Below are 27529 nucleotides of genomic sequence, written 5' to 3'. Positions count from 1 at the left end.
GTTTTGCACCGACATATCGAGACATTTACGTTTCTAATTCGATTTATTGTCGGTATCTGTAAACTGTAAAGCAATAATCGACTATACCGAACATTGATTTTTATCTTTCGATGTCCCATCTCTAGTAATGGCAGGAATGATGTTTGAGAATAGAGCTGAGACCAAGAAACTAGTTGCAAAGAATGAAAGAAGCCTTATTTGGTCCAGTTTTGGAAAGTATGAGAAAGTTGCTGACGCAAACAAAATGTTGAGAGCGTGTCGTGAGTCCTGCCTGGGTAACTCCGTCGATACAGCACTTGTCCGTGAAAGGCAAAGGTTTAAGTTGGAGTCGGGGTGCAGCACACAGTTTAAATCTGCCGGGAAGCTGTGAACGTTCTCTGGCTGTTGCGTGGAGAAATACTTTCGCATTGCTTTCCTCGAGTGTAGCGCACCACCACCAACACGCGTGAGGCTTCCCGCGAAACATCACTAGAGATGAACGAAGGAATGGTTTAGCACAGTGGCACGTCTCCGACAGAAGCTCCGTAGACAAAATATGTAGGTACTCGATGTACTCGTGGAGTAGAAACTGGCTAAATGAGTAGCCACAAACTGTTACGTTTACACCTATCAGATTGACAGAACGGCACGAGATATGCTCTGCGTGAGTTGATCGATGTTTCATACGTTTTGATGGCAATATTAGTACGGCTATCTTATCGGTCTCATCCAGCTGGTATTCCAGCTATTTGCACGTGGAAAACAAGTAGCAGTTCCGCCGCCAAATCGCGAGGGAGTTTCGGAATGCAGAGGCCGTTACCGATCGCAGACGTCAGCTCTTGGCGGCGCATCGGAGCGCAATGCACTCGAGCCGGGCAGAGAGCGCTACACTTGGCAACGCAGAGACTACGGCAGCCAGAAGCCGGCGAGAGACGGCGCACGGACCTGTGCTACAGTGGGGCAGGAGGCGCGCGAACAGCTGACAGTCTGCCGGCTTTTGTGAGCTGGCCGGCCCGCGTCCCATTCAGTCGCGCTGCGGACGCCGTTGTGGCTGGTGTGGTGTGCCTACTTCCTTCGACAAGGTAGGACAAATGATAAATACCGATTGGCTGCGTGAAGTACAAAACCTTCTGCTATGGTAAATACATGCCATAATTTGCCAAACCAACGCATATCGCGCGGGGCTCCTCACAATTCTTTTTTTAAACGCATTTTTTCGATTACATCGAACATGCAGAGGTAACGTCTGTAAATTTTATTCCACGAATTTAAGCTCCAATAGATGCGAATTGGTCTCTGAATAACATAATAAACATTACTCAAGACATCAGTCACAGTTCATTCTCATTAGCGCCATTCTCATTGAAACGACAACTACTGTTTACGAATAATGTATGTCTCCGTCATAAAAGTGAAGCAAGAATTTTTGTACCACTATCTACTTAGGCCGTATATACATCGAAACTGGTCAAATGACTGGGTGCTTTTAATACTGTTTTTTACTTAGTAAGAAGTGAAATATAACCATTGTTCCAGATTTTTACTATAGCTAGAATTACCGGCAGGCAAATCTGAGAGGTCCCGACTGTAAGTTATTAAAGTTCACATTAAAATGTGGAATAGTATCGTACTATGAACTTCGAAAGCTTAGGCCTCTCCACAGATCAAAATTACTTAACCCTAGAACCCTAAATGGTGGGAAAATATGGTATTATTAGTAAACCATCGTACATTTTACTACACATATGTTTAGGCGTTACTTTGTAAACAATGTGAAGTACAAAACGTGTCTATAGCAATTATGTGGCCCAAGTTCGTAATAATGGGCAATAGACTTTAGTTGTTGTTGTTGTTGTTGTTGTTGTTGTAGAAGAGATAATGTAAACTATACACTTGGGCCAATTTTGTTTTATTTATGTGATGAAGCAGAATTACCTTCGAAAATTCGAAAATATAATTTCGTGTCAGTGATCTTTTATTTGCTGTAAATGTAGTGCGCAATCGTGTGTACATAATCAGAACCAGTGTTATTTTCAGTTAAAAACTGGTCATGGTTAATTTTCAGCCGAATAAAGAGCGAGTGACAGCGCTAGATAGATGGTGCTGCCATGGATAAAACACCTCTGATAAAACGACAGTTACATGTTCTGTAAATCATCTGAAGATGGTTTTCCCTGAAATTATGTATAAAAAGTCCGACTACGGGATAGGATGCATGATCAGTTTTAAAATTAGTGGACATACATATTTTTCACTACTCATGTAGTTACACTTGAAAACTAGACAGCGTTACAGGATGGTACACCTATTTTTTTAACACGCCTGCATACCTCCCACCCCCTGCAGCCGATATCGCTAACGCACGCGTGTACGGTGGCTATCGACTCAGAAATACGCCGGTTCGCATCCTGGTGGTGGAAGAAATTCCACTGTCAGTCCTCGGCAGGTCAGGAGAGGAGAGGTGGTGGTGTAATGTTCCTCATCACCAGTTCCTTGCGTCAAAGCCCTGGGTTCAATTCGAAACCTTTCTGCAGTGTCTCATGAAGTAGGGATATGTGACACTGTTGGTGATACGTCCGTTGCGTGGGGACAAGGAGTAGGCTATGTGCTGGCACAGAATTTTCTCCTCTCCGTTATCATCAACATCATCATCATCATCATCATCCTTTTCTGTTTTTCACGGCCGATGTCAGAGATGTGTGTGTAATATGCACCAAAATATTCGTCAGAGATTGCCCTGCTACGTAATATGTTTCTAACGACATTGGAATTACCGTTCTTGTTAAATACGATACTTGTAGTGGTCACAGTGCATTCTTTCGAAAGACTCAAAATGATAGAACTAATCACAAAGTAAGCGGATGTATATTAAGTGTCCAGCAAATGTTGCCAATGTCGAACTTTGGCCTTGTACTGTGCTACAGAGCAGTCTGTTGCGAAAATTATTCCTTACTGACATTCGATGGCTTCGGCAACCCTCAACCGAAGTGTCACACTCCAGCTTTACCTCGACCACAATCTACACTGCAGGTTAATCTGTCAACACAACAGATTACGGAGCAACCACACTCGAAAGCATTCTAATTATTTGATTCGGTATTGATATACTGAAGGTAAAAAGATCGAAATACTCTTCAGAAGTTGCCAAATTTTGTTGCTTCGTACCAAACAACGGTACATCACATTAGATTCGAAATGTAAAATTTTATCGGGAATTCCACCATCCATTAGGAGCAACGCAAGTCTTTTGCGTCCATAAATCTGAAGGTGGCAAGGGTAAAATACAGGGAGCGAAAGGCTATTTACAATTTGTACAGTAACCAGATGGCAGTTATAAGAGTCGAGGGACATGAAAGGGAAGCAGTGGTTGGGAAGGGAGTGAGACAGGGTTGTAGCCTCTCCCCGATGCTATTCAATCTGTATATTGAGCAAGCAGTAAAGGAAACAAAAGAAAAGTTCGGAGTAGGTATTAAAATCCATGGAGAAGAAATAAAAACTCTGAGGTTCGCCGATGACATTGTAATTCTGTCAGAGACAGCAAAGGACTTGGAAGAGCAGTTGAACGGAATGGACACTGTCTTGAAAGGGGGGTATAAGATGAACATCAACAAAAGCAAAACGAGGATAATGGAATGTAGTCGAATTAAGTCTGGTGATGCTGAGGGAATTAGATTAGGAAATGAGACACTTAAAGTAGTAAAGGAGTTTTGCTATTTGGGGAGCAAAATAACTAATGATGGTTGAAGTAGAGAGGATATAAAATGTAGACTGGCAATGGCAAGGAAAGCATTTCTGAAGAAGAGAAATTTGTTAACATCGAGTATAGATTTAAGTGTCAGGAAGTCGTTTCTGAAAGTATTTGTATGGAGTGTAGCCATGTATGGAAGTGAAACATGGACGATAAATTGTTTGGACAAGAAGAGAATAGAAGCTTTCGAAATGTGGTGCTACAGAAGAATGCTGAAGATTAGATGGGTAGATCACGTAACTAATGAGGAGGTATTGAATAGAATTGGGGAGAAGAGGAGTTTGTGGTACAACTTGACAAAAAGAAGGGACCGGTTGGTAGGACATGTTTTGAGGCATCAAGGGATCACAAATTTAGTACTGGAGGGCAGCGTGGAGGGTAAAAATCGTAGAGGGAGACCAAGACATGAATACACTAAGCAGATTCAGAAGGATGTAGGGTGAAGTAGGTTCTGGGAGATGAATAAGCTTGCATAGGATAGAGTAGCATGGGGAGCTGCATCAAACCAGTCTCAGGACTGAAGACCACAACAACAAAGAGTCTTTCAAAAATACTTTTACAAATTTTGGGAGCAGGTTCGTTACACTGAAAAGAAAAAAGTTTATATAAATATCCGAGTGAAAAATCTTAGTTTTCGAGTTATTTATGAAAGTTTACGTTCAGCGACTTTCCAGGTGCAACCCAACAGCTTCATTCATTTGTGCCCCTGTTTGGCTCATTCTATCCTAGGTGGTGTTGTGTTGCCAGGGAGACTTGTTTACATTTGTGTGTTTTCAACGTTTCCATTGTGTACATATACAACAAGTAGTGAGTTAACTGAAAGTGCTAATTTCAGATATGGCAGGATATTCATTTTGTGAGCAGGCAGACATGATATTTATGTGAGGTGGCGCGAATGGTAATGGCTGCACTGTTGTATCTGATGAGGTTTCCAGACGAAAGGCAGCCGATTTATAGAAACTTGTGTGCTGTGTGTCGTCGCGTTGCCGAGACAGGATCCGTAACGCCACAGACTATTGACCAAGGAAGACCGTGTGTTGCTCGTAAACCTGAACGGCAAGAGCCCATTCTGCAGGCTGTCGAAGAACAGCTAGCTATCAGCAAAAGACAAGTGGCCTTGGTATGTGGTACATCATTCAAATTCAGCAACTCGTGTATCCATGTCAGCTTCAAAGTGTGCAGGACCTTACACCTGCCGATCACCCACAGCTGGAGAATTTTTGCCGATGGTTCTGTTACAAAAACTGCCAATCCGTTGTTTGTCTCTTCAGGTTTTTTATGGACGAGACATTGTTTGGCAGATATATGAAATATCAAATTTTCTACAACCAACACATTGGCCCGATCATAGTCCTCATGCTACAGTACAGGCTGGACATCAGCCTCTGTTTAAGATTGTTTGAGCTGGAATTACACCAACCAGAAAAGGGTGTGACTGAAGACACTCAAGAAAAGCTACGGCCACATCCACTCGGCATGTGAGGCACAAACCCACGCATTTTGGAAGTCCACAATACCCAGAATCAGGCAAAACCTCTCAGATTATATCCACAAGACGTGCAAGAGGACAGATGATTGCTGCAGGGTTTGGCAGGGCTGTACATTCTCCCAGCACGTCTTACAGGTGCTGAGCATAGGGACTTTAAACACACTCCAAGACCTACTAGAAGGTGTGCCCTGCAATAAAAAGAAACGCTGTCAGTGCAAGACAGATCACCAAAACATTTCAGTGTCAGTGTTCGAGATGCAGTGGCTGGTATCCAGCGTGACATATGGATAGGTAGAGAAGGACCAATTCCATAGTTATCACCACCTTAGTTAGTCCACCTATGTGTTATTACCTCTGGCGACACCTTAAACAAGTGGTTTATGCAGCAGACCATCTGGAAGCAAAAACTCTTCATCGATGTGTCCTGGATGCCTGCAAAACCATTCGAAAGCATCAGGGAGTATTTGAAAGATGCAACAGTCAATGATTCAACAAGGAATGCTTGTTTTGAAACAAGAGGAGGCCATTTCAAGCATTTATTATGAATCTATGTGTTGATGAGCTCCAACAAACTAAATTGTAAAGTTTCACTGACAAGTCGAAAACGAAACATTTTTGGATATATGTCTATCAGAACTTTTTTCTTGTTTTGGTGTAAGGAACCTGTTGCCGAAGTTTGTAGAAGTATCGTTGAAACCTCCTGTTTATGATGTGTGATAAAAATACACTGCTTTAATCAGCATCTCTACTCTGTAAGCCACCTTAAGGTTTGTGGCAGAAGGTACTTCTGGTATTCCACATCTCCCATCTCCCCCCCCCCCCCCCCCGCTTCACACTCCCTGCAGGTCTGGAGGTTAGAATAGGCCAGAGGTATTCCTGATCGTCGTAAGACGCGACTAAAAGGAGTCTCAAACGTTTGGTCTTTATGTGATGGTCCCCTGTTGGGTCTGACCTCCATCTTTCTAAATTTTCCCGAAGAGTGAGCCGATTGGGGATGGGTGCCTTACATGGTGCATCATGTCCATTGTGCAATGGGATCTTTAACCCACTTTCTCGTCATCGCATTGCAGTCCCGCTCATTCACCTCTCAGGTGAGGACATCTTCCTAGGTGAGTTTTCTACCATGCACTATGCAGTGTCACTTTCTGCACCGCCGATGACCATGGACTTGTTTGCACCTAATACCCAGCCTGGTAGCCAGTCTATTGTGGTGGGGCCACCATGTACCCTGTTGGTTGTAGCCGCTGACCACAAACGGATCGCTCTGCTGATGCCTGCACCATTAACTCCCCACATATGCCATGGAATAGATGCCCACATCTCCCTGGTGCATCAGAACTCCCAGCAATGGCCATCCTGCCAGGTGGCCCTTTCTGAGGCTGGGTAACGCCCATGGGAATGGCCCCTGGTTGGAGTGGGTGGCATCAGAGTGACATGCCATGAAGCGTAGTACGTCATCTCTTGCTGGTGGTCTGCTGCCACCAGTCTCTAAGCCAGCAAAGTCTACCTTCAATGCTAAGAAATATGACCCCAAATCGTTCTCCTTACTGGCCACACCATGGGAGGAACGCCAGGCTAAGGATGGCAGAGAATCTTATGCACCCCGGTACCTCATATGTACTAGAGTTGATGGGGAATCTTCCACAACCATGAAGCCTCAGTTTTTTGTGGAGCGTTTGAAGGACAAGTTTGGGGAGGTGGAGGGCTTTTCCAAAATGCGCTCTGGGTCAGTCTTGATAAAAACAGTATACTCTGCACAGTCATGGGCATTATTCGCTTGTGACAAGTTGGGGGATGTTTCTGTTACCATCACACCCCATAGGAGCTTAAATATGGTCCAGGGTACCATATTCCACAGGGACCTTCTTTTGCAGTCTGACAACGAGCTACACGCCGAGGTGTTCATTTTGTACAGCGCGTCCATTGGGGTCCAAGGGATACTGTTGCCACCCATGCCTTCATCTTGGCCTTCTAGGGTGACACATTGCCCGAGAAGGTCAAGGTGATGGTCTACCACTGTGACTTCAAGCCATATATCCCTCCTCCAATGCAGTGCTTTAAGTGCTGGAAGTTCAGCCATATGTCTTCCTGATGATGTACTTCCAGCATCACATGTCAAGGTTATGGACGTCCAACACATCACAGTACTCAATGTGTCATCCCTCCCATCTGTGTCAACTGCAGAGAGCGTCATTCACCTTGCTCGCCAGACTGCAGAATTTTACAGAAAGAGAGGAAAATCATGGAATATACAACACTGGACCTTCTGACCTACACTGAGGCTTAGAGGAAATTTGAGCACCTACATCCTGTGGCTATTACCTCCTCTTACGCCGCTGCTACGGGAGCAGTTGTCACCCCATCACTTCCTCGTATTCCTGTCGTCTCTCAGAACTGGGAGACTACACCTACCCCCTTGAAGGTGGGGGGCATTTCCCTCCCACTTGCTTCTGCACCACCTACTTTGGGAGCAACAGCCCCTGACCATCAGGGATATCAGTCCCCACTTCTGAGCTGGAGAAGCGTAAGTCTTCTTCAGCTCCTCTTGCTAGGAAGGGGTCTCTTGGGTCACTCCCTTCCAAGGGTTCTGCTAGTGGTAAAGATGACACTCACCAGTGGCTGAAGAGCCCAAAAGCAGCTGGTCATAGGGCTTCATACTCATCCTCAATCCCAGAGACTGAATCACTGAAGCCCTCCCAGCCAGGGAAACCCAAGGAGCAGTGAGAGAAATCCAAAGAGGAAGGTCCCCAAGACAAAGGGAATTGCATTGGCACCCATACGACCGCTACCTACATGCTCTGCATCTGTTGATGGCGTGAAGATTCTGATGTCCGCTGACGACCTAGATCTCGCCAGACCCTCAGACACAATGGATATTGGCTGTTCAGGCAACAAGTCTGTGGCAACAGGTGACCCTGAGGCATAAACTGCCTCATTGAATGTTCCATGCCTTCCCAGTCTCACAATGACGTCATTCTCCAGTGGAATTGCGGCGGTTTTATCCATTGCCTGGCTGAATTATGGCAACTGTTAAGTTTTACACCTGCTTTCTGCATTGCCCTCCAGGAAACCTGGTTCCTGGCAAAGTGAGCCCCTGCTCTCAGCAGCTACAAGGGATACTACAGGAACCATAGCGACTATAATCGAGTGTCATGTGGAGTTTGCATTTATGTCCTAAACTCAGTCTGTAGTGAACCTGTGGCCCTTCAAACCCTTGTTGATGCTGTGCTTGTCAGAATAAGGACAATATAGGAAATAACTGTCTGCAATATATATATTCCTCCAGATGGTGCAGTATCCCTGAATGTATTAACTGCACTGATTGACCAACTCCATAAACCTCTCCTACTTCTGGGAGATTTTAACGCTCATAAGCCCTTGTGGGGTGGCGCCTTGCTTACTGGCTGAGGCAGAGATGTCGAAACTTTAATGTCTCAGTTCGACCTCTGCCTTTTAAATACTGGGGTTGCCACACATTTCAGTGTGGCTCATGGTAGTTACTCAGCCAATGATTTACCATTTTGCAGCCCAGGTCTTCTCCCATCCACTGGAGAGCACATGACGACCTGTGTGGTAGTGACCACTTCCCCATCTTCCTGTCACTGCCCTGGCGTCAGGCCCACAGACGCCTTCCCAGATGGACTTTAAACAAGGCGGCCTGGGAAACTTTCACCACAAGGGGCCTCCCGGCCAATGACGCCAAATGCTCATTTCCACTACCTCTGCTGTCACCACTGAATCTCCCCCACACAGGAATATCAATGTGATGGTTGAGCAGGTGACTACAACAATCGTTTCTGTTGCAGAAAACACGATCCCTCGCTCTTTAGGGTGCCCCCCAGCAAAAGGTAGTCCCTTGGTGGTCCCCGGAAGTCACTGAAGCAATTAAGGAGCGTCGGCGAGCTCTACAGCAGCATAAGCGGCACCCTTCCCTGAAGCACCTCATAGCCTTTAAACGGCTCCATGCCCGTGTTCGCCGACATTTCAAACGATGGAAGCAGGAGTGTTGGGAGAGATATGTCTCAACCATTGGGTGCCATATATCACCTTCCCCACAGTTGTTCCCGGTGTTAACATAAATGGCGTGTTATCTAGCGACGCAAACGCAATTGCCAAGCGATTTGATGAGCACTATGCTCGACCCTCTGTGTTGGAGAATTACCCCCAGCCTTCCGCACTCTCAAATGGCGGCTGGAAGGGAAAGTCCTCTCGATCACTATGCGCCAAAGTGAATCCTTCTCTCTGAACTGGAGTCCTTGCCTTTACCACCTATACTTGAGGTCCACCTCCGTGGTGTACACTTAGGCCGCAGCCTCGCCTGGACCTTTCACATGGCCCTAAGGACTCAGTTAACCCTTCAGCTCTCCACTGCCACTTCCTCTTGATACATGACCTATACCAAGGCTACGAAGTGGTTTACACGAATGGCTCGATGGCTGATGATCACGTCAGCTTCTTGTATGTCCATGGAGAACATATTGAACAGCATTCCTTGCCCAATGGCTGCAGTGTTTTCACTGCCAAACTGGTGGCTATATCTCATGCTCATGAGCACATCCATTCATGCCCTGGGGAGTCGTTTCTTCTATGTACTGACTCCTTGAGCAGCCTACAAGCTAACGACCAATGCTACCTTCGTCATCCTTTGGTAGCGACCATCCAGAGATCCATGTATGCCCTGGAATGGTCTGGTCATTCAGTGGTGTACGTGTGGACTCCAGGTCACATCAGAATCCCAGGCAAAGAACTTGCCGACAGGCTATGCTGAAACCGCTTATGGAGATTGGCTTCTCTGCAACAGACCTGCAGTCAGAACTACGCCACAAAGTTTTGCGTCTTTGGGAGACGAAATGGCATAACCTCAGTGTGCACAACAAACTGCATGCCATTAAGGAGACTATGAATGTTGGCAGTCATCCATGCAGGCCTCTCGCAGGGGCTCTGTGGTTCTCTGCCGGCACCACACTGGCTACGCTTGGGTGACATGTGGCTACCTCCTGCGCCGTGATGACCCACCTCAGTGTCAGTGTGGCGCCCTGACGACAGTGGCCCATATCTTGGTAAGCTGTCCTTCGGCTGCCCTGTGACGGATTCTTCAGTTACCAGACTCATTGCCGTTAATTTTAGTTGACAACGCCTCATTGACTAATTTTGTTTTACATTTTATACGTAATGGAGGGTTTTATCATTCTCTATAAGTTTTAGTGCATGTCCTTCGTCCTTTTGTGTTCTCCACTCTGATGCCTTTAGGCTGGATATTTTAATGTGTCTCAGAGTGGCTGGCTTTTCCTTTTTATTCTCGTGGTCAGCCAGACAGCCAACCCACTATGACAGGAAGCCCAAAGGCACGCGTTTAAGCTCACGCAGGCTGGCGTGAGGTCTGGAACAGGTAAAGTAATTGAGACTAGCAAATAAAGTACGTAGCTGCTGGAATACTTAACTTTAATCCATAATTGGTGAACATCGCTCTTTACGGTACATGTTTTACAGCATCAATAGTAACTGGTAATGGCGCCTTGCTAGGTTGTAGCAAATGACGTAGCTGAAGGCTATGCTAACTATCGTCTCGGCAAATGAGAACGTAATTTGTCAGTGAACCATCGCTAGCAAAGTCGGCTGTACAGCTGGGGCGAGTGCTAGGAAGTGTCTCTAGACCTGCCGTGTGGCGGCGCACGGTCTGCAATCACTGCTAGTGGCGACACGCGGGTACGACGTATACTAACGGACCGCGGCCAATTTAAAGGCTACCACCTAGCAAGTGTGGTGTCTGGCGATGAAACCACATTCCTCCCTCCGCAAATCGGCGGACGGTTGTGGCATAAGGCTTCCGCCCGCCGTGGGGAGGACCCCATGTTGACGTATGCGACGAGGTGGGGAGCCGAACAACAGGCGAGGCTGTGCCACCCGCACCCTGCCATTCGGACCGAGGGGAGCTAGGAAACGCCTGAAAACCTGCTTCAGGGTGCACGCCAACATGCGGTGTATGCGCCCGTAGAGAGACAGGAGGGGCCGAAGGGTCGACCTCCATCGGGCCGGGGCACCCGACGGGCGAAGACGGCATATGGTCCGGAGCGGGCAAGAGTTCCATGGTGGAGGACAACTGGTCACGGGAAGCGATCGGCGGCGCGGGGCCCATGGAGGCGCCAGGAGGTTGCAGCGACGCGTCCACTGCGGGCGTCGCCGGCGGGAGAACAGGCGGCGGCGGCGGCGCGTCGCCATGGGGCAAAATGGACGGCAGCGTCGGTAACACCTGGGGCTGAGGCGAGCCAGTAGATGGGTCCCCAGGGCGCTGACCGGACGGCACCGTCGTTGAAAGCAGACGGGGAGCGGCAGATCCCGTGCGACGACAGAGGCGCAGCTGAGTGAGATGCCGACGCACCTCACCAGAGGCCCCCAAAACCAGATACATAGCGCGGCCGAGGCAGCGAAGAATGCGCCCTGCGAGCCAACGCCGAGAACCTCGATAGTTGCGGCAGTAGACAACGTCGCCTGGGGCAAAAGCAGGTGTCTGCCGCTGCACAGGAACCTGATGCGGCCGATGTAGCAAAGACATCAAGGTTCGATGAGGGCGACCGTGGAGCAACTCAGCCGGCGAGCGACCACCTCGGGGCTGAGAGCGATACGAGGACAAAAAGAGCAATAACGCGTCCTCCCGAGAATGAGACTCTTTCAACTTCAACATCTGTGACTTGAAAGTCCTGACCAAACGTTCAACGGCACCGTTTGACTGTGGCGAAAACGGCGCGGACGTCAAATGTTGAATACCATTGGCCTTGCAGAATGACTGAAATTCGGCGGACACGAATTGTGGGCCATTGTCGGAAACAATAGTCTGTGGAAGACCTTCAATGCAAAAGATAGCGGATAACGCTTGGATGGTGGCAGATGACGTCGTGGAAGACATCCGGACAACAAAAGGAATATTACGGAATGAATCTACCACAACCAACCATCGAGCATTCCAGAATGGACCAGCAAAATCGATGTGTAAGCGGTGCCAAGGGGAAGTGGCTTTTGGCCATGCAAAGAATTTCCGGGTTGGTGCTGATCGTTGTTCGGCACACACCATGCAAGAAGAGCACCTATTCGGAATCGCGGCATCGATTCCGAACCAAGTACAGTGCTGACGAGCAAGTTGTTTCGTTCTCACTATACCCCAATGTCCTTGGTGGAGAAGCCGTAAGACAGAGGACTGTAACGAACGTGGAACCACGACCCTGGACTAATCATTATCAGAACGCAACAGCAAAACACCACGTCGTACAAAAAGTCTCTCCTGGTGAGCAAAAAATCGGCGAACCAACGGATCTCTGATCCGTGACTTTGACAAGGGCCATTGCGTAGCAACAAAACGCAGAACGATAGCAAGGACAGGGTCGGCAGATTTGGCTGTAGCTACACGAAGAAAATCAATCGGAAACGATTCGACCACGTCATCGGTTTCCGAATCAATGAACATGCAAGCAAGTTCTGGGGAATCGAATGCTCTATCCTCAGCAACAGGCAAACGGGACAACGCATCGGCGTTTCCGTGCTTAGCAGTGGACCGATACAAGATATCGTAGCGATACTGCGAGAGGAAAATAGACCAGCGAATGAATTTTTGCGCTGTACGTGGAGGTACAGGCTTGGTCGGATGAAAAAGCGTTGTCAAAGGTTTGTGGTCTGTGATGATGGTAAAGTGACGACCATACAAGAAATCATGAAACTTTGCAACACCAAATACGAGAGCCAATGCTTCTTTCACGATCTGTGAATAATGTCGTTGCGCAGACGAGAGCAATTTGGACGCAAAGACAATAGGGCGATCGTGCGAAACATCTTTGTGCGCAAGCACTGCACCGATCCCGAAATCCGATGCATCCACCATCAACAAAAGGGGCTTCCGGGGATGGCGTAAGGCAAGTATTGGAAAGCAACGCCGATTTCAACTGGCGAAAGGCGCGTTCGCATTCCGTCGTCCAGACGAACGGAACACCTTTACGGCGTAAGCGATGAAGCGGAGCTGAAATGGAAGAGGCTTGGCGCACATAGCGATGATAGTAATTTATTTTTCCCAGCACACTCTGTAGCTGCTTCAAATTCTGCGGCGAAGGCAAGTCTTGTATGGCACAGAGGTGCTCTGGACTGGGACGTATGCCGTGGGCATTGAGTACGTTTCCCAGATAGGGTAAGTCACGAGCAGAAAACACACATTTGTCCTTCCGCAAGCGAAGACCATTTTGTCGCAGGACCTGAAATAATGTTCTGAGATTGGCTAAATGTTCGTCTTCCGTCTTTCCGGAGATCACAATATCGTCCAGATAGTTTGCTGCAGTAGGGACCGACGCACAAACAGTTTGTAGATATTGCTGAAACAATGCAGGGGCAGATGCACACCCGAATGGCAGTCTTTTGAATCGATACAAACCAAGATGTGTGTTAACCACTAAAACGCGCTGGGATTCTTCGTCCACCGGTATTTGCAAGTACGCATCTGCTAGGTCCAATTTCGAAAAATATTTACCCGGGCACAGTTTGTCAAAATGATCTTCCGGGCGGGGTAAAGGAAAAGTTGCAGTCACTAGTTGTTGATTCACTGTTGCCTTGAAGTCCACACAAAGTCTCAATTTTCCGGAAGGTTTTTGCAAAATTACTAAGGGTGATGCCCACAGAGAAGCCTGCACACGTTCAATGACACCTTGTGATTCCAAATCATGTAATGTTCTTGCGACCTCATCACGCAATGCGTGGGGACCATTGCGCACTATGAAAAATTTCGGTTGCGCGTTGACTTTCAGTGCTAAATGTGCTTTATAGTTCTTAGCGCAACTGAGGCCCGGTGCAAAAAGTCTGTAAATTCTTCACATAGACGAGAAACACTGGCTGAAGGCACAGTCTGGTTCACTGACAGGACCTGATTTACTATAGAGAAATTAAACAACTGAAAGAAATCGAAACCAAACAAGTTCACTGCAGAAGAAGAACGAAGGACGTAAAACGACAAGTTTTGTTTGTCCCTTGTATGTTGCAAGAAGGCTGCACTGTCCCAACACAGGGACCGCTTGTCCTGTATAACTACTTAACATTTGCGGCATGCAACGGAGGTTTTCCCAGCTGTTTGTACGTGTCGTGATAGATTAGTGAAACTGCAGCTCCGGTATCGAGCTGGAACGGTATCACTTTGCCGTTAATGTCTAAGTCTACAAAAAGTTTATTGTCCTGCTGACGACAAGAGCGACTGTCTCGTGCAACGTGAACTGACACTGGTACAGAATCACTTGCGACTTGACGGGATTTCCGGCGATGTCGACGCACACTATTTGTGGGACGAACACAGTCACTGTTAGAGATAGTAGCAATGGGCGGAGTGGAATGAACTACAGGAATTTCCATAGGCGAAGTAGCCTTAGTTCGATTTCGGCGCGAAGCAAAGGGCCTGGAATAGTTGGGAGTGTCCGATATGAGCTTTTTCTGGCAAACACTCTGAACATGGCCTTTTTTATTACAGAAAAAGCAAATAGCTTGGCGTGACGGGCAATTCTCACGCAAATGTCTAGTAGCACACCGCGGGCATGATTTCACTGCATTTGCTTGCTGGCACAATACACGTGGCTGAGAGTCAGGCGGCTTTGGCGCGGCCGGGCGCAAGTACTGTTTACTGTTCCGTGCAGCTCACCCGGTGGGCTGGTTAACCTGACACATGGGTGGCGGAGTTTCAAATGATTCCTGAGCAAAGTCAAGTGTGTCCTGCTGATCCAATATGTCCATCACTTGTTGAAGGGAGGGATTGCCTAGTTTCAAAATTTGTTCCCTTATACGAACATCAAGTAAGATGGGGCTGGACATTTTAGCTGTTAGTGACATTCGGGTAAAGGGTGAGAAAGGAGAGGAAGTGGGAGAATACAAGGTCTACCTGTCAGGAGCCAAAGCAGGAATATCACAATGGGGTGTAGGGCTTTACATTAGGAAAGAAATGGAACCCAGCGTAGTTGCAATAAGGCATGTAAACAAACAACTGATGTGGATAGATTTGACAGTGTCTAGCAAGAAAATTAGGATTGTGTCAGTATATTCACATTGTGAAGGGACAGATCAAGATAAGATGGGTTGTTTTTATGAGGCACTCAGTGATGTAGTTGTTAGAGTAAAGGACAAGGACAGTGTTCTGCTTATGGGTGATTTTAACGCCAGGATTGGAAATCGAACAGAAGGATATGAAAAGGTTATGGGTAAATTTGGAGAGGATATGGAGGTCAACAGGAACAACTCTTGGATTTCTGTGCCAGTATGGTCTTAGTATTCACAAACTCCTTTTTTAAACATAAGAACATTCACATGTATACTTGGGAAGGCAGGGGAACCAGATCTGTCATTGACTATATAATAACAGATCAGGAATTCAGAAAGTCTGTGAGGGACACATGTGTATTCAGGGGATTCTTTGATGACACTGATCATTATTTAATCTGCAGCGAAATTGGGATTGTGAGGCTGAAAGTGCAGGAGGTCAGGTCCATATGTAGGAGGATAAGAGTGGAGAAACTTCAGGATAAGGAAATCAGGCACAAGTACATAACAGCGATCTCAGAAAGGTACCAGTTAGTTGAATGTAGTCAATTACAGTCATTGGAAAAGGAATGGACAAGGTACAGGGACACAGTACTAGAAGTGGCTAAAGAACGTCTTGGAACAGTAGTGTGTAAAAGTAGGATGAAGCAAACAGCTTGGTGGAATGATACAGTCAAGGCAGCCTGTAAAAGGAAAAAGAAGGCGTATCAAAAATGGCTACATACCAGAACCCAGGTAGACAGAGAAAGTTATGTTGAAAAAAGAAACAAAGCCAAACAGATAATTGCAGCATCCAAGAAGAAATCTTGGGAAGACTTTGGAAACAGGTGGGAGACTATGGGTCAAGCTGCTGGAAAACCATTCTGGAGTGTAATTATCAGTCTTCGAAAGGGAGGTAAGAAGGAAATGTCAAGTATTTTGGACAGGTCAGGAAAACTGCTGGTGAATCCTGTGGATGCCTTAGGCAGATGGAGGGAATATTTTGAAGAGTTGCTCAATGTAGGTGAAAATGCGATCAGTAATGTTTCAGATTTCGAGGTAGAATGGGATAGGAATGATGATGGAAATAGGATCACGTTTGAGGAAGTGGAAAAAATGGTCAATAGATTGCAGTGAAATAAAGCGGCTCGGGTGGATGAAATTAAGTCGGAACTCATCAAGTACAGTGGAATGTCAGGTCTTAAATGGCTACACAGGATAATTGAAATGACCTGGGAGTTGGGACAGGTTCCATCAGACTGGACAAAAGCAGTAATCACACCAATCTTTAAACATGGAAACAGAAAAGATTGTAACAACTACAGAGGTATCTCTTTAATCAGCGTTGTGGGTAAAATCTTCTCAGGTATTGTTGAAAGGAAAGTGCGAGTATTAGTTGAGGACCAATTGGATGAAAATCAGTGTGGGTTTAGGCCTCTTAGAGGTTGTCAGGACCAGATCTTTAGCTTACGCCAAATAATGGAGAAGTGTTAAGAGTGGAACAGGGAATTGTATCTATGCTTTATAGATGTAGAAAAGGCATATGACCGGATCCCTAGCAGGAAGTTATTGTCTGTTCTACAAGATTATGGAATAGGAGGCAAACTTTTGCAAGCAATTAAAGGTCTTTACATGGATAGTCAGGCAGCAGTTAGAGTTGACGGTAAATTGAGTTCATAGTTCAGAGTAGTTTCAGGGGTAAGACAAGGCTGCAACCTGTCTCCACTGTTGTTCATGTTATTTATGGATTATATGTTGAAAACAATAGACTGGCTGGGTGAGATTAAGATATGTGAACACAAAATAAGCAGTCTTGCATATGCAGATTACTTAGTTCTGATGGCAGATTCGATTGAAAGTTTGCAGAGTAATATTTCAGAGCTAGATCAGAAATGTAAGGACTATGGTATGAAGATTAGCATCTCCAAAACGAAAGTAATGTCAGTGGGAAAGAAATATAAACGGATTGAGTGCCAAATAGGAGGAACAAAGTTAGAACAGGTGGACGGTTTCAAGTACTTAGGATGCATATTCTCACAGGATGGCAACATAGTGAAAGAACTGGAAGCTAATACAGTGAGCGCTCAGCTACGATCTACTCTCTTCTGCAAGAAGGAAGTCAGTACCAAGACTAAGTTATCTGTGCACCGTTCAATCTTTCGACCAACTTTGTTGTATGGGAGCGAAAGCTGGGTGGATTCAGGTTACCTTATCAACAAGTTTGAGGTTACGGATATGAAAGTAGCTAGGATGATTGCAGGTACTAGTAGATGGGAACAATGGCAGGAGGGTGTCCACAATGAGGAAATCAAAGAAAAACTGGGAATGAACTCTATAGATGTAGCAGTCAGGGCGAACAGGCTTAGATGGTGGGGTCATGTTACACACATGGAGAAGCAAGGTTACCCAAGAGACTCATGGATTCAGCAGTAGAGTGTAGGAGGAGTCGGGGCAGACCGAGGAGAAGGTACCTGGATTCGGTTAAGAATGATTTTGAAGTAATAGGTATAACATCAGAAGAGGCACCAATGTTAGCACTGAATAGGGGATCATGGAGGAACTGTATAAGGGGGGTTATGCTCCAGACTGAACGCTGAAAGGCATAATCAGTCTTAAATGATGAAGATGATGATACGAACATCGGAAACGTTCTGTGCAATTGCATCCCACACCATAGTATCTGAATAAGGGAGTCCACATTCACACTCAAAAGCACAATCCCTAGTAAGGCCTTGCAAGGTTGCAGCCCACTCCCGATTAGTCTGACCTGCCATACGTTTTGTACGAAAGAAGGTATACCTTTTCGCAACTACATTGACTGATTCTTTGAAATATGCATCTAATGCAGACAAAATTTCGTCGTAGGACAGAGTTGCTACGTCGCGTCGGGGAAATAATTTGACTATCACACGGAACGTTTGGACGCCGACGGATGCTAACAAAAAAGGCTGCCGCTCGTTACCTTGAATTCTCTAGGTGGTGAGATGGAATCCAAATTGGCGTGACCACTCCGTCCAGCTTTCCAGTGCCGCATCAAAAGGACGAAAAGGTGGTGCAACTGCGTGTTGTGGCTGCGGGAGCGGTGGAGCGGCGGCTGCCGCATCGTTTTGCATTGCACGTTGACCCTGGACGAGCTGTCCAAGGGCATCCAGTAAGACCTGCGTCTGCTGATTGCGAATTGGGCTCGTCGCCAACTGTTATGGACTGGCAAGACAGCCAACCCACTATGACCAGAAGCCGAAAGGCACGCGTTTTACCTCGCGCAGGCTGGCGTGAGGTCTGGAACAGGTAAAGTACATCTACATCTACATTTATACTCCGCAAGCCACCCAACGGTGTGTGGCGGAGGGCACTTTACGTGCCACTGTCATTATCTCCCTTTCCTGTTCCAGTCGCGTATGGTTCGCGGGAAGAACGACTGTCTGAAAGCCTCTGTGCGCGCTCTAATCTCTCTAATTTTACATTCGTGATCTCCTCGGGAGGTATAAGTAGGGGGAAGCAATATATTCGATACCTCATCCAGAAACGCACCCTCTCGAAACCTGGCGAGCAAGCTACACCGCGATGCAGAGCGCCTCTCTTGCAGAGTCTGCCACTTGAGTTTGTTAAACATCTCCGTAACGCTATCACGGTTACCAAATAACCCTGTGACGAAACGCGCCGCTCTTCTTTGGATCTTCTCTATCTCCTCCGTCAACCCGATCTGGTACGGATCCCACACTGATGAGCAATACTCAAGTATAGGTCGAACGAGTGTTTTGTAACCCACCTCCTTTGTTGATGGACTACATTTTGTAAGGACTCTCCCAATGAATCTCAACCTGGTACCCGCCTTACCAACAATTAATTTTATATGATCATTCCACTTCAAATCGTTCCGCACGCATACTCCCAGATATTTTACAGAAGTAACTGCTACCAGTGTTTGTTCCGCTATCATATAATCATACAATAAAGGATCCTTCTTTCTATGTATTCGCAATACATTACATTTGTCTATGTTAAGGGTCAGTTGCCACTCCCTGCACCAAGTGCCTATCCGCTGCAGATCTTCCTGCATTTCGCTACAATTTTCTAATGCTGCAACTTCTCTGTATACTACAGCATCATCCGCGAAAAGCCGCATGGAACTTCCGACACTATCTACTAGGTCATTTATATATATTGTGAAAAGCAATGGTCCCATAACACTCCCCTGTGGCACGCCAGAGGTTACTTTAACGTCTGTAGATGTCTCTCCATTGAGAACAACATGCTGTGTTCTGTTTGCTAAAAACTCTTCAATCCAGCCACACAGCTGGTCTGATATTCCGTAGGCTCTTACTTTGTTTATCAGACGACAGTGCGGAACTGTATCGAACGCCTTCCGGAAGTCAAGGAAAATGGCATCTACCTGGGAGTAATTGAGACTAGCAAAAATAGTACGTGTGGCGGCGCTCGGTCTGCAATCACTGCTAGTGGCAACACGCGGGTCCGACGTATACTATCGGACCGCGGCCGATTTAAAGGCTACCACCTAGCAAGTGTGGTGTCTGGCGGTGACACCACACTTTGGTTCTTCCTTTCTCCTGTTATTGTGCTGTACATCTCCTTTCTTTTCTTCTTTCCCGTGTGTAATTTTTTTCCTGGGAACAAGGGACCGATGACCTCCCCACCGCCCACCCCCTCTTTTAAACCAACCAACCAAACCCCCTTCACTCTTCCATTTCCCCCCCAGGGGGTTCACAACTCTTTTGTGGACACGTGCGTAGCGAGCACGGGACCCCGAGCTAATGTGGCCCTCCTTCCTTTCCGGGCTGCATACCTTCCCTTTCTTCATCCTTCCCCCTCCCCCATCTTCGCCCCCCTCCTCACCTCTGGCTCTTTCCTTCCCTTTCTCCCCCTCTGGGAGTATGGTTTGTGCCTACGTCCGGAGACGGACGCTCTAAACTGTTACAAATTCCTTGCTTTCTATACTTGCAAGTCTTCGTCCTTCCTCTGTCCTTCTCTTTTCCTTCCCGCTTCTCTCTGCACTTTTCTCCGCTGCGGCGTTTGAGACCCCTCTTCTTTCCTTTCCCTTTCTCTTTTTTCCTCCCTGTGCGTGTCTGAAGGCCGACCCACGCACTTCCATGCGTAGCTGGTGACGGGGTAACGCGTAATTCCCCGCCCCGGGTAGACAGGTAGGACACGTACGTACCCCCTGGTAACGGCCAGGCCCAGGGAGGGGTGATTACCTGAGCTGATACCTTCCGATAGTGCCGATTGGTCCCTCTGTCCGTTTGTCGGGAGGTGTGACCTGAGGTGTGAACAATCACCTAAGGCGGGAGTGCCCTCAGTGAGGGCCCCCACAAGGGAGGAGCGCGCCATCGGAGACGCTGGTAATCATGGGGGATTCTTCCGCAATGGTTTCCTCACCTTCCACTATGTCTGCTCACAAACGAAAGTTCACTGAGTCTCAGCCACAGACAGTTCTTCCATCGTTGCCACAGTTCCTTGTTGTTTCTCAGTCTGATGAAGGTCACGACTTCTCCACGGTCAACCCTTTCATTATTCAGAAAGATGTCGACGCAATTGCAGGTCCTGTAAAGTCTTGTTCCAGATTATGGAATGGCACCCTGTTGTTAGAAACAGTCAGTGCCCTCCAGGTACAAAAATTGCTGCGTACTTCTCTGCTCCTCACCTTCCCTGTCCAGGTGGAACCGCACCGTACCTTAAATTCTTCGCGTGGAGTCATTTATACACGCTCCCTCGATGGATTGTCTGACGAAGAAATTCAGCACTACCTGTCTGACCAGGGCGTAACGGCTGTTCATAGAGTTATGAAAAGGGTTGACACGAACATCATTCCAACCCGCACTGTCTTCTTGACATTTGACAAAGTTCAACTCCCATCGAAAATCAAAGCAGGCTATGAAATAATTTCCGTTCGCCCTTATGTCCCAAACCCTACGCGTTGCTGCCGGCCGAAGTGGCCGTGCGGTTAAAGGCGCTGCAGTCTGGAACCGCAAGACCGCTACGGTCGCAGGTTCGAATCCTGCCTCGGGCATGGATGTTTGTGATGTCCTTAGGTTAGTTAGGTTTAACTAGTTCTAAGTTCTAGGGGACTAATGACCTCAGCAGTTGAGTCCCATAGTGCTCAGAGCCATTTGAACCCAACGCGTTGCTATCGGTGTCAGCGGTTCAATCACACCAGCCAGTCCTGTTCCAAGCCGGCCAAATGTGTTACGTGTGGCAAGGATGCCCATGAGGGTGCTTGTCCACCTCCATCCCCTCGCTGCATCAACTGTATGGGTGACCACGCTGCCTCCTCTCGAGATTGCCCCGGACGAAAAGCTCATCCAGGAAATAAGAGTGAAGGAAAAGGTGTCGACCTTTGCTGCTCGAAAATTATTCGCCAGTCGACAGCCCACCGTGCCTCAGGCAGGAAAATACAGCACTGTCCTTGCTTCTCCTCGGCCAACAAAGGAGGCGGCCACGCAGACTTGCGACCTCACCTTTAGTGCCACGGACGTCAGATCGGCCAGCGCAAAGATCGCCCGTTCAACCTCACCACTTTCGCCTGCCCACTCTATGGTTCACCCTTCGACGGGTTCTGCTAAATCTCGAGCCCAAAAGTCAGACACCAAGTCTTCGAAAAAAGAGCATACTCGTGAAGAGTTTTTACGTTCCACAACTTCACAACCATCGGTTCCTCCTTCATCTAAACATCATACTTCCAAGAAGGCTACAAAGAAACCCAGTTCCTCTCCTTCTCCGCCAAGGCGTGTCCCATCTACAGCACCACCTGGCGGAAATCGCCCTCGGCCGTCTTCTGTGTCGCCGAGGCGCACTGCTGGTGGCCGGTCAACCGGCCGATCGCTGGTGGCAGGAGCTGCTCCTGACCAACCTATGGATCACTCCATGCTGTCGGTCGCAAGCTCTGAGCAGTCGTTGAGTTGACAGCACCCTTGGTCACATTCCTTCATTTTCTGTTCATCCTATGTCCATTATCCACTGGAATATCCGCGGCATTCGAGCCAATCGGGATGAATTGTCGATCCTCTTACGATCCTACTCGCCAGTCATCTTCTGTCTTCAGGAAACAAAGCTGCGTCCCCATGACCGCTTTGTTCTCCCTCATTTTCAGTCCGTCCGATATGACCTCCCCTCTGTTGAAGGCACTCCCGCCCATGGAGGACTCATGATTCTTCTCCATGATACTCTCCATTATCACCTAATCCCCTTAAACAGTTCCTTCCAAGCTGTCGCCGTCCGCCTTTCCCTCTCTGGATACACGTTCTCTCTTTGTACTGTATACATTCCATCGTCCGCACCAATGGCACGAGCTGATCTCCTTCATCTTCTTGGTCAGCTTCCACCCCCCTATTTGCTGGTTGGTGACTTCAATGCCCACCACCCGCTTTGGGGATCTCCACATCCTTGTCCACGTGGCTCCCTATTGCTAGACGTCTTTCACCATGCGGATCTAGTTTGCCTCAACACTGGGGTCCCCACATTTTTGTCTGCCTCCACGACAAATTTATCTCATTTGGACCTTGCGGTCGGTACTATTCCGCTAGCTCGGCGCTTCGAATGGTTCGCCCTTGATGATACACACTCGAGTGACCACTTTCCATGTGTCCTTAGACTGCAGCCTCAACTGCCATATATGCGCCTGCGACGCTGGAAGTTTGCCCAAGCCGATTGGACACTTTTTTCGTCTCTAGCGACATTCGATGACCGTCGCTTTCCCAGCGTCGACGATGAGGTCACACATATAACCGACGTTATTCTTACAGCTGCGGATCGTTCAATACCACGCACCTCCGAATTGCCCCGGCGCCCCCCAGTTCCTTGGTGGAACGAGGCATGCCGTGACGCAATACGTGAGCGGCGACGTGCTCTTCGCATTTTCCGTCACCATCCTACTTTGGCCAACTGTATCCGCTATAAGCAGCTCCGTGCGCGATGCCGTCGCGTCATCCGCGATAGCAAGAAGGCAAGCTGGAAATTCTTTATTAGCTCATTTAACACCTTCACTCCCTCCTCGGAAGTTTGGAGTCGGCTTCGACGGTTCTCAGGCGCGCCTAGTTTCTCCCCGGTCTCTGGGCTCACTGTTGCGCATGATACATTAGTGGACCCCGTCGCAATTTCTAACTCATTGGGTCAGCACTTTGCTGAGATTTCGAGCTCTTCCCATTACCCGCCAGCGTTTCTCCCGAAGAAACGTGCAGCGGAAGCGCGACCTCTTGCTTTCTCCTCTCCAAATCGCGAAAGCTACAATACTGTTTTCTCCATGCGGGAACTCCAACATGCACTCTCTTCTTCTAGCTCCTCCGCCCCAGGACCGGATGGTATCCACGTCCAAATGTTGCTGCATTTATCAACCCATAGTCTGCGTTACCTCCTTCGCCTTTATAATCGAATTTGGACCGACTGTACTTTTCCCCGACGATGGCGGGAAGCTGTCGTCGTTCCTATTCCGAAACCTGGAAAGGACAAACATCTCCCCTCTAGCTATCGCCCCATTTCTCTCACGAGTAGTGTCTGTAAAGTTTTGGAGCGTATGGTGAATTACCGTTTAGCTTGGTGGCTGGAATCACGCAGTCTTTTAACACCTGCCCAATGCGGATTCCGAAAGCATCGTTCTGCAGTTGACCATCTTGTTGCTCTCTCCACTTATATCATGAACAATTTTCTCCGAAAACGCCAAATAGTAGCAATATTTTTTGATCTGGAGAGAGCATACGATACCTGTTGGAGGACAGGCATCCTCCACACACTGCTCTCTTGGGGCTTTCGAGGTCGGCTGCCCCTTTTTCTTCGCGAATTTATGGCAGAGCGCACATTCAGAGTGCGGGTGAACACTACTCTCTCCCGTACTTTCTCCCAAGAAAACGGGGTACCCCAGGGCTCCGTGCTGAGTGTTGTACTGTTTGCCATTGCCATAAATCCAGTTATGGATTGTCTCCTTCCTGATGTCTCGGGCTCCCTTTTTGTGGACGATTTTGCGATCTACTACAGCTCTCAACGGACCAGCCTTCTTGAACGACGTCTTCAAGGATGTCTCGATTGTCTCCACTCTTGGAGCATCGAAACCGGCTTCCGTTTTTCTCCCAGTAAGACCGTTTGTGTTAATTTTTGGCGACGTAAGGAGTTTCTTCCACCTTCCTTACATCTAGGACCTGTCAACCTTCCGTTTTCAGACGTTGCTAAATTCTTGGGTCTTACGTTTGACAGAAAACTATGCTGGTCCTCCCACATTTCGTATCTTTCGGCTCGCTGTCTGCGATCCCTCAACACCCTCCGTGTCCTAAATGGTACCTCGTGGGGAGCGGACCGAGTGGTCCTTCTCCGCCTCTATCGCGCCTTAGTGCTCTCGAAATTGGACTATGGAAGCATAGTCTACTCCTCTGCTCGGCCATCTATTCTTCAGCGTCTCGACTCTATCCACCATCGTGGATTACGTTTAGTGTCTGGAGCTTTTTACACCAGTCCTGTGGAAAGCCTTTATGCTGAGACTTCTGAACCTCCGCTGTCCAATCGGCGAGCAGTCCTTCTGAGTCGTTATGCCAGCCATCTGTCTTCCATGCCTTCTAATCCAGCCCATGACATATTTTTCGATGCCTCCTTTGATGTAGGGTATGCAGGCCGCCCCTCCTCCCTACTACCACCGGGAGTCCGCTTCCGTCAACTGCTCCATTCTCTTTCCTTCCGCTTTCCTAAAACCTTCTTGACAACTTGGGGTACAGCACCGCCTTGGCTCCGTCCCCGGATCTGCCTGCTCCGTGACCTTTGTCGATTTCCCAAGGATGGTACCCCTTCACTTGTTTATCGTCGGGCATTTGCTGCTCTATGTGCACAAATGACGGACGCCACATTTATTTACACCGACGGCTCGAAAACATCGTTAGGTGTAGGGAGTGCCTATGTTGTTGGCGACACCCCAAATCACTTTCGGCTTCCCGACCAGTGTTCGGTCTATACTGCGGATCTTTACGCTGTTCTCCAGGCTGTCCACTACATCCGCCGCCATCAGCGGATACAGTACGTTATCTGCTCCGATTCTCTCAGCTCTCTCCTCAGTCTCCAAGCTCTTTACCCTGTGCACCCTCTGGTCCACCGGATTCAGGACTGTCTGCGCTTGCTCCACCTGGGGGGCGTCTCGGTGGCGTTCCTCTGGCTCCCGGGACACGTTGGTATCTGCGGAAATGAGGCGGCCGATATTGCAGCCAAGGCTGCAGTCTCTCTTCTTCGGCCAGCTATTCCATCGATTCCCGTCGCCGATCTACGGAGCGTTTTATGTCGTCGTGTTGTTCATTTATGGCACGCGCACTGGTCGACACTTCCCCAAAATAAATTGCGGGACGTAAAAACTCTTCTTTGTGCTTGGACCTCTTCCTCCCGAGCGCGTCGTCGGGAGGAGGTTATTTTAACTAGACTCCGGATAGGGCACTGTCTTTTTAGCCATCGACATCTTTTAAGCGGCGATCCTCCCCCACTCTGTCCCCATTGCTCTCAGCTGTGGACGGTAAGACACCTTTTAATTGAGTGCCCCTATTTTAATCCGTTACGCGCCTGTCTACAGCTGTCGCCTGATATATCGCCAATTTTAGCAGATGACACGCGATCGGCCGATCGCGTTCTAGAGTTCATTCGTGCCAGTGAAATGACGTCAGTCATTTGATTTTTTTTTGGGATACCCAACCCCTTTCTGTAGTGGATTTTTAAGCCTTCCTTCTGCTTTTAGTTTCTCCAATTTTATGACTTTCGTTCCCACTGCTGCTGGTTTCTATTTTAGATTTTTTACTGTTTCTTAAGTCCCGGACCGGGCGCTAATGACCAAAGCAGTTTTGCGCCCTAAAACCACAAAAAAAACTCTTCCATTCACGAATGGTTCATGGAAAGGACGATTGTGGATAAAGCACAGGAGGTATGAGCTCTGATGTCTCCATCTCGTCATGTTCGTTTCACTACAAGTTTGTAAGAGGAAATATGTTGTAGGACTCTTGGAATTTCAACAGTTTACTGCTCTGCTATGTACAATGCCTTTCTTCTATCGTCTGTTGCTCGAGTTTATCATCTCTGTAATGCTCTCACGGTTACTGAAGGACAAAATGCACTGCTCATTCTTCTCTCTTCTCTCTCTCTCTCTCTCTCTCTCTCTCTCTCTCTCTCTCTCTCTCTCCCTCTCTGCACTTTTAATCCAACCCAGCGGGGATCCCAGGTCGATGACCATTACTCAGGAATCAGTCAACTGCCAAACCCTACAGCAAATATCTCTCCTCTTCCAGGTTTTGTAGATATCATCCCAGAGTTTCGTCTGCCTCTGGGTATTGTAGAGTTCCAAAATACATGGGTCTTTTGCCTCCCATGATGAGTGGATGTGGCCATAGCTTCTCTTGGGTGCTTTCAGTTACACCCATTTCTAGTTGGTATAATTCAAAACCACACATTAATCTTAAACTGAGTCTGATGTCTAGATTATTCAGTTACACCCTTTTCTGGTTGTTTCTTCTTCTAGTGCTGGTACAGCAGCGTTTTGGTGGTTGGAATGACGGCTAGTCACACAGGTCGCATGCATGGGTGTGCAGAGCTGAAGGCCTGAGCTGGCTGCTTCTGCAGAAATCTTCATCACAGCGTCAGTATGCTGTGTCATCTGCTCGACCACGCCTATCATGTGGTTAAACGTCTTCAGCAGCATGGTGGCCAGCTGACAATGTTGCCACTTCGCGCAGCATTGGCGTAGCTACTGGAGGGGCACTGAGGTATTGAGATTGGCGGCTGCAGTGAGGCCACTTTCGGTGCCTTTCACGATGTCGACGACCCGCCTGATATTCTTCTGTGCTGTAGGGGCGAAGATCGACTCCTGTTTCACCTCTACTGCTGTGAGTCAGGCACCCCACACTTCAAGCTCATGCGGGCTGCCCATCTGCAGCTGTAGGGTGCACCTTCTGGCGTATTTGCGCCGTCTTCTGTGGTTTCGAGTGCCTCCAGCTGTTACATATGTGGTTGGCTATGGCAGCTCTGAATAGGCCACGTCGCCTGCCCTGCTCGCACTGTGTGGTGCCTCTCGACACGATTCCAGGTTCTCCTTGGCGACTGCTATCTTAGGTAGTAGTGTGTATATGAACAACTTCTGATTTTCAACGTAGTCCATGGCGATGGCCAGCAGGAGAGGTCCATCATTACCCGTGCCCAGGAATTTCATGCTGTGCACCCCAAACCCGAGATATTCTAACACTTATTTACGGTGATCAGTCTGCATCGTCCGCTAGAAGCCATAAACGCAGCCTGGATCACCTTTTCTGGTTGCGTGGTGTGGG

The 27529-nt window shown here is 47.9% G+C and overlaps 1 protein-coding gene across 3 annotated transcripts in view; it reads left to right on the top strand.

Annotated features, from left to right (window-relative positions):
* Positions 1-913: 913 nt before the first annotated feature.
* Positions 914-27529, top strand: part of LOC126188238 (UDP-glycosyltransferase UGT5-like) — a 328602-nt gene continuing 301986 nt past the window's right edge. For 2 of the 3 annotated variants that reach the window (XM_049929798.1, XM_049929796.1), the window contains exon 1: positions 914-1061. The gene's annotated coding sequence lies outside the window, so the exon portion shown is untranslated. The remainder of the gene's footprint in view (positions 1062-27529) is intronic. The other variant, XM_049929797.1, reaches the window with a different exon arrangement.

This window comes from Schistocerca cancellata, chromosome 5 (assembly GCF_023864275.1).
Source record: "Schistocerca cancellata isolate TAMUIC-IGC-003103 chromosome 5, iqSchCanc2.1, whole genome shotgun sequence".
Lineage (NCBI taxonomy): Eukaryota > Metazoa > Arthropoda > Insecta > Orthoptera > Acrididae > Schistocerca > Schistocerca cancellata.
The sequence above is the reverse complement of the archived record's forward strand: the minus strand, read 5'-3'. Positions and strand labels throughout refer to the sequence as shown.